General features: G+C 50.2%; 1 protein-coding gene across 1 annotated transcript in view; it reads right to left on the bottom strand.

The window, feature by feature from the left end:
* The window catches only part of LARP1 (La ribonucleoprotein domain family, member 1), a 26210-nt gene extending 16338 nt beyond the window's left edge, over nucleotides 1-9872 (bottom strand). Inside the window, exon 1 of the mRNA XM_010284025.1 lies at nucleotides 9847-9872. The gene's annotated coding sequence lies outside the window, so the exon portion shown is untranslated. The remainder of the gene's footprint in view (nucleotides 1-9846) is intronic.
* Nucleotides 9873-11588: the final 1716 nt, after the last annotated feature.

Raw genomic sequence — 11588 nt, 5'->3', positions numbered from 1 at the left:
AATGCAGAGTTCTCAGCTCCAGCACACGGTCCCTCCCTGACACAGCACACCCCTCCTTCCCCAGCAGCCAAGTCAACAGAAAAGAGCCGGCCTGCCCCTGAGCCTCTCCAGCCCACAGCCTGGCACCTAGGAGAAACTGCTGATGAAGGTGGTTTTGAAGCCAAGAGCCTGGACTTTGTGCTGCAGAGGTAGGGGCGCATGCTCCATGCTGGTCCTGCTGGGGCTGGAAGAGCCAAACTGGTATCCCCAGTTCCCCAGAGCCCTGGCAGGAGCCAGAGGGTGCCATGCGGGACAGCCAGCCGCAGGCCCAGCAGTCCAACGGGATCCACTTCACTACTCGACAGTCTCCAAACAACACTCCCTCCCTCCTGCACTCCATGGGACAGTCCTTGCGCACATGAGAACCACAACTCACAACCAATGCAACAGGACATCTGCTCTGGCAATGCTTCTTCAAGGCCTCTAGATGAGAATGCCCAAGCTGCACTTGCTCTAGGGTAAGCTGAGCCCCGAACAGCCTGGAGGTCTGGACAGGTTGCAAGTGAGAGGGGGAACAGTGCTCCAGTCAAAATGACATGGCAAGGAAAAGGTATTGCATTAACATCCTGAGAAACCAACAGACACCCAGATATGACAACTTCTGAGAAGAGTGAAGACAGAGATTATTAGACAGCTTACACCAAAGAGGACTGCTACTCACTCATACTACTTGTTTATACACTCATTGTCCAGGCAGAGAAAAATCAGCCTGAGGATTAGTTGTTTCCCCTGGAGACAGCTAGCTCCTTCAGTCTTTCCAGGATGGCAGGAGAGTGCCTCCTGGGGTATAACACAGGACAGAGGTGGTGGGACAGCACCAACCTGCAAAGCAACTCCAGTAAGAAGGAGGGACCTAGCAGGCAGCTAGCCACAGCCGAGCCTGCCAGGACCTTACTGTGGCTGCAAGAATCCCCTTGCTGGCCCCAAAGACCACCTAGGGAGCCAACAGAGAACAAGCCGAGGTGTATCCCCACCTTGCAAACATGGGAAACTCAGAGCACCAACCCTGTCCCCGTCCTTCCTCCAGGCCTCAAGCAAGCTCTCCCCTCAGAGTGGCCTGATCTGCACAGCAGCCGCCACAAGACATCGATTCAGAGGCCACTCATCACTGCCCATGCACTCAAACTCCATGACCTGGAGCATGAGCCTGACTGAGCCATCACAGTACACAGCTGGTGAGCTTCATGCCCACCACACCTTCTCCAGAGACATTTGTGGGATCAGACCTGCAGGCCAGATGTGACCTGCAAGCCAACAGCCCTCCTCCTCCCACCAGCATCCCACCTGCTGCAGACAGAGCTGAAGGTTTTTCTTGTTGAGAGTCTGTCCCACGGAGGGACCCCTGAAGTTATGGGCAGAGAAGCCTTGAGGGACAGGCAAATGCTTTCTGCCCACCTCACATGGCTGATGCACACATTTCTTCATCAGTGAGACAGCAGCGGTGGGCAACACGCCCTTATTGTAAAGGGCTGGGAAGCATGGGCAGATGGGAGGTGACCTCAGGCTGCCCAGGGAGCTATTTGATAGCACCCCTATGTGCAGAGCAATGTGCAGATACCCCCAGAGACCAAGTAGCAGCTTCCACCTCTGCCTGCCTCCCAGGGAGCTGCTCCCAGTACTGACCTCAGCCATGTGTCAGAGCTAATGCCAGACTGAGGTAGGAAACACTTGTCTCTGCAGCTCCACACATGAGCTGAAAAACCTGAGATTTATAGCACTGACTGCTTGGCATGCTCACGTTTTGCTGAAAACATCATAAGGTACACAAAGCCAGCAAGGGTCAGGGCAAACTGGGCACGCAGACTGCACCTCTTCTAGGTTTGCAGCGTTTTACAGCTCTACCTCCTGCCAAATCACAGTTGTAGCTGGAGGCACATGCATGGAGAGGGAAATCAAGGGAGCACCGGGTGGAGTTCTCCAACAGTTTTAAAATGAGATGTTAGCACAATGACATCTTCCACCATAAAGGAATCGGCATCTCCACAACAGGGGTTTCCCCCCTGCTCCTGGGGACTGCAGAGAACCACAGTTGGCCCCACCGCTTGCAGCATACGGTCTCACAGCTCCCAGCTGGCAGCACAGCATCTGGCCTTGTTTACAGAGATAAGAGGGATACTTGCAACACCTCTACAGTATCAGAAGTTTCCTGCACACACAAGAAAAAACTTCAGTAGAATGGGCAAAGTCAAGAGGAAGCAAAAGACCGAATCCTTAAGCTGCATGGCTGAGCAGGATTCAGGCTGGTAAAGCATGTGGGAAGCCTGTTCAGCAGGAGCAAGAGGCAAGCTGCAGGCACTGTGGCTCAAAGCCTTCTCAAGCAATTTTCTGCAGCTCCCGGCAGACAGCTCCACCTTACAAGCCCTACTGTAACAGCAAAGGAAGCAGAGAGCTGCCTACACTTTCTCTGCAATGTAAGCTCTGCAACTGCTGCAAAGATCACTTGCTAAAAATAACTTCAAAAAGGGCATCTGACAGCTCCACAGGGAGCATGAGAACACTCCCACCTGGGTGTCCTAGGCAGGCGCCGAGAGCTCGGGAGTTTGCCCTGGAAAAGTGCAGGGAGAGAGGCCAGGGGTATAGGCAGGTTCCATACAGTGTGCCGGGGCAGCGCCGTCCCAGGCTGGGAGTGTGGGCACCTGAGTCATGTCCCCACATCTTCAAGCCCTCACATCCCTCAGCTGATGCTCCCAAGACAGCTCCCGAGCAGGGAGGGGATAAAGCAGCCCAAGGCACTTGCAGAGCCTGTCTCTCTGCTGACAGCACCCTACAGGTGGCACAGACCTGCAGAGACCTTCAGAACAAGCAGGGGCACCAGATCTAACACCGCCCTGGTCACAGGGAGCTGATGACTAGTATTGCTTTTTAAATGCACGTAACTGTTACACGCTCTGCAAGCACAAGTTACCTGCAGGGTCTGACTTTTATCTCCAGGGCAGATGAGAGACAGGAAGGGTCTGGACTTACCAAAGATGCCTAACAATCCTCCCTGCAGCTTCCCAGTCCAAGACTGAAATGCTTCAACCTGTGGCCAAGCTACACTCCAGAACGAGTGGGCTAACAAATACCAACAGGCGTTTCTAACGTCCAGCATCAGCAAAGACACCATGGATTCTTCCTGGCACAGATGGCTACTATTAAGGGTAGCAAATGAACTCTCTCAAGGGCAAGTGACATCCTTCCACCACCTTTTCAAGCAACACTCTTCCCCGAAGAGGTTTTCTAGGAAATTTGACACATGATCCACGCTCACACCACCACACTGATCCCCAACATGCCAGGCTCATGCACAATGAGACAGCACAGGAATCCCCCCCAGTTTTCTAAGGAAAACAGAGCTCTAAACTAAGGGGTCTTTGCTGGGAAACCAGTGGTTCCCAGACCGCAGGAGGCATCACACTGGGGACATAGCCAAGGTCAACCAGCTGACCAGACTCTAGAGACTGTCAAAATGAGGGAGCTGGGTTGGCTCAGGCGCCCACAGTTGCTGATTCACCCTGCTCTCCCTAAGCAGGGAGAAAGTCACCCATCACCCCAGCAGAAGAGGCTACTGCAGCACCAGTGCCTGACCCAGGTGTCCAGTGCAGACAAGTCTCCAGCCAGCAGAGCATTTAGCCAGCAATTCCTCTGCCATCATGAGATGAGAAGAGCCTCAGCCTCCAAGGACACCGGCAAACACTCTGTCAGGTTAAATGGTTCAGGGAGAAGGTCTGGAAAAGCCGGTGGTGCTCCCAGGCAAACACTGCGTCAGTCCGTCATAAGCAGGATGGGGCCCCTGAGAAAAGGCATGAATTTATCCAGCTGCTGCTCAGGGCAGCGAGAAGCAGCAAGGACACCTCAGTGCTGGCAGAGGAGGGTGCCTGGGGCAAGGCTGCAGGGGCCGGAGGCATGCAGGCAGGCCAAATTGTGGAGGAGCCACGGGGTCAGGCTCTCCTCCAAGCCAGCCTGGAAACCAGCTGATAGTTCATGACCTAAAAAAATAAAAATCAGTGGTGGGGGAAAAGGAGAGGTGACATGAGCAGGAAGGACAGCAAGGACAGACACACAAGGCATGGCAAGACTCACAACTCCTTATAAAACACAGCAAAAAACACACCCAACCCACTCACCTTTGGGGGCAACTGATTTGCAAATTAAAGGGGGGTGTCCACCCTCCAGGAGGGACCAGGAGCAGTTTCCTCCACTCCTGCTTACTTCTGCTGCACGGCTCTGCCTGTTCTGCCAGGCTCTAATGAAAAGCTAGTTAACAGTTAATTATTACCCATTCAGACACACGATCCCCTACCCTGACCGACTACCGGCCGGGAGGGATAAGACAGTCACGTGATGCAAAAATCCCAGCCTTATGAAAGCTCTGGCAACTATATTTAGTTGGAAAAACGATGACCTAGCGAGCCTGCCCGTCCCTGGCCCCCCCTTGGAGAAGCTGACCTGCCACCTCCAGAGATCCTACCTCCATGGCACCCAGGAAGTCCCTCATCCAGCCAGCAGTTGTAACATCGAGATAGGGACGCCCGGCACTGGAGTAAGCCCAGTTTGCATGCGCATGCACTGGCTGTCCCAGGAGGGCCAGACCGGAGTGCAGCCCAGGCTGAGGGGACTTTCCCTCTCCATCCTCAGTGCTGCACAGTGGGTCACCTTGTCTGCAGCAAAAGCTGATAAGCTCCAAGAGCAACAAACGGGGCCCAGCCCAAGGTCCTGGACCTTATCTGGAAAGCAGGAGGCACACTGGGATCCTGATCAGCGTGACCAGCACAGGGGTGGCATTCAGCAACGATGCTCTGGCTGCTGGCCTCTGCATGCCCAGGGCTGGTGATGCTCAGAGCTGGCAACGGGCTTACCTGGATCAGCCCAGCCCTCTCTCTGCAGAGCAGCTAGGCGAACAAGACAAGACAGACATGGCCATGCCAAGAACGGAGAGGGAGCAAAGGCAGCCATGCAGTGGCCACACACATGGGCCACTGCTGTGGGGAGAAGGTCCCAGGAAAAAAAAAAAAGGTATGCAGCAACAAAAGCCAAGAGCATCACCCACTCCCCCTCCCACTGCAGTGGAAGAGCTTCAAATGGAGAAGAAAAAAAAAGCCTGAGGACCAGATATCATTAATCTCGTCATCAGCAGAGGGGTGCTCTCCACCCGCATCCCACTGTGGCCGATGAGACAGCACAACCAGCGGTGCCCATAGCATGAGGAAGAAGAGGTCACCACGTTGCTGCCGAAGCCAGGGCATCACACTGACATGATCCCTTTAATGACCGTCAGCCTCTTCTGCAGCTGCATCTGGGGACTTGGAAGCTGAAAAAACCCTTCCTGGGAAGCATCTGGTACATCTCACTATAGATATTTAACAACGAAGAGACAGGAACAGAGCGCCAAGCGCCTGCTGCGAGACCCTCCAGCTCCAGTGTTTGCACTGTCTAGGAGGGGTCTGCGCAGCTCCCACCGCCCTTGCCAGTGGAGGGGGCAAGGGGTCGTAAAAGGCAAAGGTGCAAACTGCACAAAACACGCCTCTAGAAAACCTGGCGTCTTAAAGAATAAAGCCAGAGACTGGGTTTCTAGAAAGGACACCATGAAGTAATTTAAATAACATCATTCTTAGTTCCTCCCCACTGTGATTCCTGTACCCAACTTGGGCTACTTCTGCAGAGGGATGTCTGCAGGACCAGTGTACCCCCTGTGCAGTAGCCACTCGCAAAACTAGCACTAGACCTCGTGCTCAAAACCTACACTGGGCCAGCTACAGACCTGTGTATAACAAAAGGACACTGAGCAGCAGGAAGACCAAGGAAGACAAAGCCACCACCACGCAGAAATCCAGCCCCATCTCTTGGGGTGGGAGGAAAGCAATAGTGATTCGGTGGTAGAACCAGGTGCAACAAACACTCCCACGAACATAGGGAGGCCAGATCTAGGTCACCCACTAAGCAGGGTATATCCAGAAATGAGCTGAAGAATCCTACAGTCCCATAACCAGCTGTATTAAACTAAGCCGTGGGGGGAAGCCCCCATCCCTGTGCAAATCCAGAACATTAAAACCGCAACACCAACAAGGCAGACAAATATTCTTGCAACCTGTGAGAGCAGGCAGAAAGGCTCCCTTTTTGCTACTGAAAGATTATTGTACCTCAGCCAACCTGATTTACATCCTCACTTATGCCCCTCACCTTAAGCCAATAGTAGTGAAATTGAGGATTTTTTCTAAGTAACTTTGATATAACAAGTACTGCCAACTTCCTTCCTGGGTGCACAATCACATGGATCCTGCTGCATAAACCACACTCTCCAATCCAGGTAATTCCAGTGCTACAGGTGGCTGCCTTCCCCGTCTCAATACACACCACAAAAGTGTAAAAACACCCTAATCTGAGTAAGCCTTCCTAAAGGAATTGGCAACAGCTAGGTACAAAAGAGTGCAACACAGCACTTTCCTATTTGAAGGCCAGTCTCCCAACCTTTTCTTTATAAAGGATTAAAACCTGCTTCCTTGCAGTGAGAGCATCTCCCACATCTCTTTATGAAGAACTTCATAGCATTCAATTCAAAGTGGCATTTATAACTCAAGAAAGATATCTCAGCCACTGCTGACAATTCTCCAAAATGATCAGCTCAGGGTGCAGCAAAAGATTTGAAAAAAAAAAAATCATCAGGAACAGCAAGACCAAGACAGAAGATCACTTGCTGCTGTGTTGAACACCAATGCATCCACAACTGCACCCTGCAGTCAGCTCTGGTCTCTGCATTTCAGCAAGGGCACACCAGTATTACAGACGTACAGAGAAAAGCATTTAAATCACCCAGAGGCAGCCCCTTAAGAGGCGAGACTAAAAAGGCCAGTATCCTCCACCACTGAGGAGAGCTGGCTGCGGTGCACCACGCCAGGAGGGCACCTCCTGACCAACTGGAACCAGGAACAGCACACAAAGCTAGCAGGAAATCCATTTAAAGCAAAAGCATTTCCTTAAATAGTAGACAGCGAACTTCACCACCCCATGCAGCAACAGCTCCTGGGACGTGCACAGCATCACCAGCCTCTCAGAGAGGTTAGGTGTTCCCGGCCAACATGTCCAGAAGTCCAGGTGGAGACATGCCCTCACAGCCTTCCTCTAACAGCAGGAACGGAGAGGATGAGAATCCATCCCTCTGCTCTGCCACCAAACTGCCAAGCCCAGCACCGCATCTCTCAAGGCTGTTGAAGCCTCTCGGCTTTTGACTTGAACTCCACATCACAAGGTTCAAAGTGGCTTCTTCTGAAAAGCATCTCACAGCTGCCAAATCCTAGTTGCTGAATGTGGGAAGAGGAAAGGACCAAGGAACTGCTGCGCTAGACAGAAGGAAAGTCCGTCACCTCTCTCCGAGAACGGCTTTATTTCCAAATGCTGTTAGGTAACCGGGACGCAAACACTGCTGCCCTTCCACCTCCATAGCACTTGCATATGACACCAGGCTGAGGGCAGAACGCCTCCAGCATCCATATGCTAACAAGCAGGAACATGCTTTGGGGCACGCTACAGCTACTGTGCCTACAAAATGGCTGATTTTTGGCTCAGGCTCCCCACCTATGCAAGTCCCAACTCTGTTACCGCAACTCAGCGTCCTCCGTCACTATGCTAACTGCTTCCTTGGGCAGAAGAACAACAGACTTTTCCATCCACAGAAAGCAGCCATACAGATCCACCTGGCCTTACAAGAGTAACCTTAAAAAATAGGCACTGACATAGATATGGGAGTCCTGGTGACTTGCAGTAACAAACTTGAGCAAATTAACTCGTTAAACAACCTCAGCAATGAAAGGGAGGTGAGGGAGTCAAACCCCACAGCCTCAGGAGTGCACAACGCTGATGCTTGGAGCAGGCATGCTCCAAGACAAGCCCACTGCCCCCACACCAGCAGTGCTACCCTGCCTTCACACTTCACTGTGTTTTGAGATATCAGGGCTTCCAGATAAGCTTAGTGCATGGGAAAAAAAAAGCATGGCACCAGCGTTAAAGCTTTTCTGGAGAAGGCATGAGAAAGGACTATGCAATGTCCTGTGCAGCTAACATTGAGAGGAATCCTGTTTAAACTTTCACTTATCTCCTTAAAAATATAGGATTGTAAAAAGACCCAAAACCCAAGCTCTGTAGGTAACATTTTCTGCAATACTATTGACATGTAACATGCACTCACTGAAATGCTATCATCTTGCTGCAGATACACACTCATGCCCCACCCTGGAGGCAGCTGCGAAGGTCCCCAACCAGCTGGAGAGCAGAGGATAGAGTTGTGCCAACCAAAAGGACATCTCTGAGTCTGCAACACAGGCAGACAAAACGCAACACTCAATGAAGGCAGAACTTCAGCAGGGTGGAGAAAGCCCCTTATGAACTCAACAGATGGGAATATACCTGTACTCCTTCAAAACCAGTCAGTATTTTGCTCACACATGTTCTGAAAGCAAGAAAATCATGAAAGACCTACAAATGGGTTGGGTTACTACTTGGGTTACTTCTCTAACACCTATAGACGCGTCTTCTGCAATGCTCCAGTCGATCTAATTATATACCATAGCCTCATTAGCTAGCTAGAGCTCTGGAAACACATACACACGCACAATTCCAGCACCCCATTCAGTTCATGAAGTCAAATTACACTGTCTCCAATGTTACACTAGATCGCTCAAAACCAGTGAGTTATTTTTACTGAGATCACATTTAAGACAATGGACCTGATTTCCATACTTCCAAATCCTGATCACGCAATGCCTCCACAATCAGCAGCTATTTGTCCTTGCACCATCATGTGAACTGGGGCAATGTGATCCCATGCAAAGCCAAAGATGGAGGTAGGAGATGGACATAGTGACGTGTCTGAGGTTGCACAAGGCCAAGCCAGGCACTGACCCCCATTCCCAGTGCCTTTGTAACAGGACACCTCCACGAGGTGCTACAACTCTGAGACAACAGGATCTTACTGACTGGTTTTGGTATCACTGGGTAAAACATAAACCTTTCCTTCAGTCTTGGCACTTCAACACCACCAACCTGGATGAAGAGCTCCCGGCAGTTTGGGAAAGGCAAGAATTGAGATCATTGCTACCTGCTTTTAAAAACTACATCCCCTTCCTGATTTGGGACCTACATGCAGAGTAGCCTCCCCTCCCTCTCTAGGACCCCAATCCGTTTCTGCAGGGTTGGTCCTAGCAAGGCTGCACGCATTACTGCAGCCAGGAAGTTTTCATTGCTCTTGCACTGATGGTGATGTAGTGTGTATCTCGGTTGTCACTGACAGTGATACTCAGCAGCAACACACAGACTAAACAAACCAAGTCTGCATCTTTTCAAAGTATTACAAATTCTAATATACATCTTCAGGTTCATGGACACATCAAGCTGTATACAGCTAAGATACAGACTAACAGCAGCAATTCTGAGTTACATTTGCATCTTGACACATCAATGCTTTCAGTTACCTGTGATGATCAGGACCTACAAGCTCCGGAACTCTTTTACCCTGGGCACACAAATCTGCCATGCTACAACAGATGGGAGGAAAGTAACCTTCCTGCAGTTGTAGTCATCACTACGTGAAAGCATAAAACAAGTCACTGCCATACAGGAATGGCCAAATATTAAAGTGGCCTTTTTTGTCTCTCTTGTTTTTTTTGAGAAGTTTTTTTTTTTGGTTCGGGTTTTTTTGTTTTCTTAAATTAATATCTGTTCCATATTCATGTACCATCTTCTAAATCTGGTTAGTGCTGACTCTGCAGAAAGAGAAGTGCAGGGAAGGCATGGGAGAGGGAGGTTTGAAGAATTCCATTTTTAATTAATACATACCAGACTGGCCATCAGTTGGAAATACATCTGTAAAAGAAAAAAAAAAAATCAGTATTGGTTGCAGCTGGAGTGCAATCATATTTAAAAGGTCCCTCCTCTCTTGATTTGTTTGCTTTAGCTAAACAGAGGAAGTATTTTCTTAGTATCCCAAGTTAAACATCAATCCAGCTTGGAACCCACCTCAATTCAACCACTTGTTGTAAGAAAGATTTTGAAGGAGTCTGTTTACCTGACTGTATTGCTTTTATAAATAACCTTCTTTATTGGATTCTAACAGACAGCAGTAAGGAATAAAAAGCTTGTTGAGATGTACAAAGATCCACACTATGAGCTAGCTGGTGGCAACCCCATGCTCCCCCGGGCCAGCGTTATCAAATGGAAGCCTCCACAGAAAGCATCTAACATGGTGACTGGACAGGGAGTACAGGTGGCAGCCAAAGCAAAAGCAAAACGGGCATTTTCCTAATGGCTCTTGGTTTTTACAGCCATGAGGGACATCAACAGCTGTGGCTGGCTCCAACACAGCACCTACACCAGAACAGGCAGCCAGAAGCACGTACCCAACACCTGAACAGGCGCTCGGTGCCTTAGCCTTCGCCTTCCCACCTCAGGTAGCTCTGCCAGCAAGCACAGCCCGTTGCACAGAGCTACTGGACTCCAGAGGGGTTCAGATTAAACAGATTACTCAACCTTCCCACCTCCCCAAGCTCCTTCCAGTTAGAGGTACAGGTCCTTCTCCTGATGGACCCTATTTATTGCTGGGAAGATGTTTACTGAAGTAGCTGGGAAGGATGAGATGAAAGGTTCAGTCTTTTGAGGAGCCTGCAGGACAGCATACATGGAGAAACTCTGTTGATAAAGGCTCCCCAGAAGTTATGAAAACAGCACTTTTGAGAAAGCAACACACTATGTTTTCTTCAAGGAACTTGGAAGAGGAGGGGGAAGGGAGGCTGGCAGCAAGGCAAGGTCCTCCTAGGACAGGGGCAGGCCCCTGGCTCCTGCTTATCAGCTGCCCAAAACACACATTCAGCTGGAAAGTCACAAGAGTTGCAGCCAGGACTACCCCTTGGACAGGGCAAGGCTCTCTGGCCTGTGCTCAGCCAATGCAAAAACACTCCTCTGCCAAAGAGCTCCTATTTATATACCTTTAACAGTGTACCATGTTCAAGGCATCCTCATGCAGGGATGCTTTCATCCCATGTATGAGCAGCAGAAGCAAGTCAGGGAGGATGGTTAAATCAAAACCCCCTCCACTGTTATGGTGGTTATGGTTATGGTCTGCGGCCATGTTGAAGGCATGATCTCAGGGAAAAGCCAAGACATCCAGAAAAGCCTCCAAGCACCAGCCTGGATCCTTTGCAGATTGCATATTCTACTGCAACCCGCCACCAGCACATCACCCAGGCACATCTAAACATCTTGTATTTCTGTGATGGTTGCTGATGAGGTCAGGCTCCTGCAACAGTGAGTAGAAACACCCTGTACTTGATCTAACAGGTCCCAAACAAGAGGCAATTTCTGCATTTTCCTACTTGGGCAACTCTCAGACAGCTTCTCCGCAGAGGAACAAGGTAGAAGCACCGGTTAACATGTATCCCACCTGTTTGGATCAGCTAGCTGTACTAGCTATTACCAAAAAACAAAATTCATGAATAGTAATAATACTACAGTAGCTGAGAAAAGGAATTCCTTTGTGCCAGCCAAGAACTACAGACTTTGGCAACCATTCCCCTTGCTATACC

This window comes from Phaethon lepturus, unplaced genomic scaffold, assembly GCF_000687285.1.
Source record: "Phaethon lepturus isolate BGI_N335 unplaced genomic scaffold, ASM68728v1 scaffold9973, whole genome shotgun sequence".
Taxonomy (NCBI): domain Eukaryota; kingdom Metazoa; phylum Chordata; class Aves; order Phaethontiformes; family Phaethontidae; genus Phaethon; species Phaethon lepturus.
The sequence above is the reverse complement of the archived record's forward strand: the minus strand, read 5'-3'. Positions and strand labels throughout refer to the sequence as shown.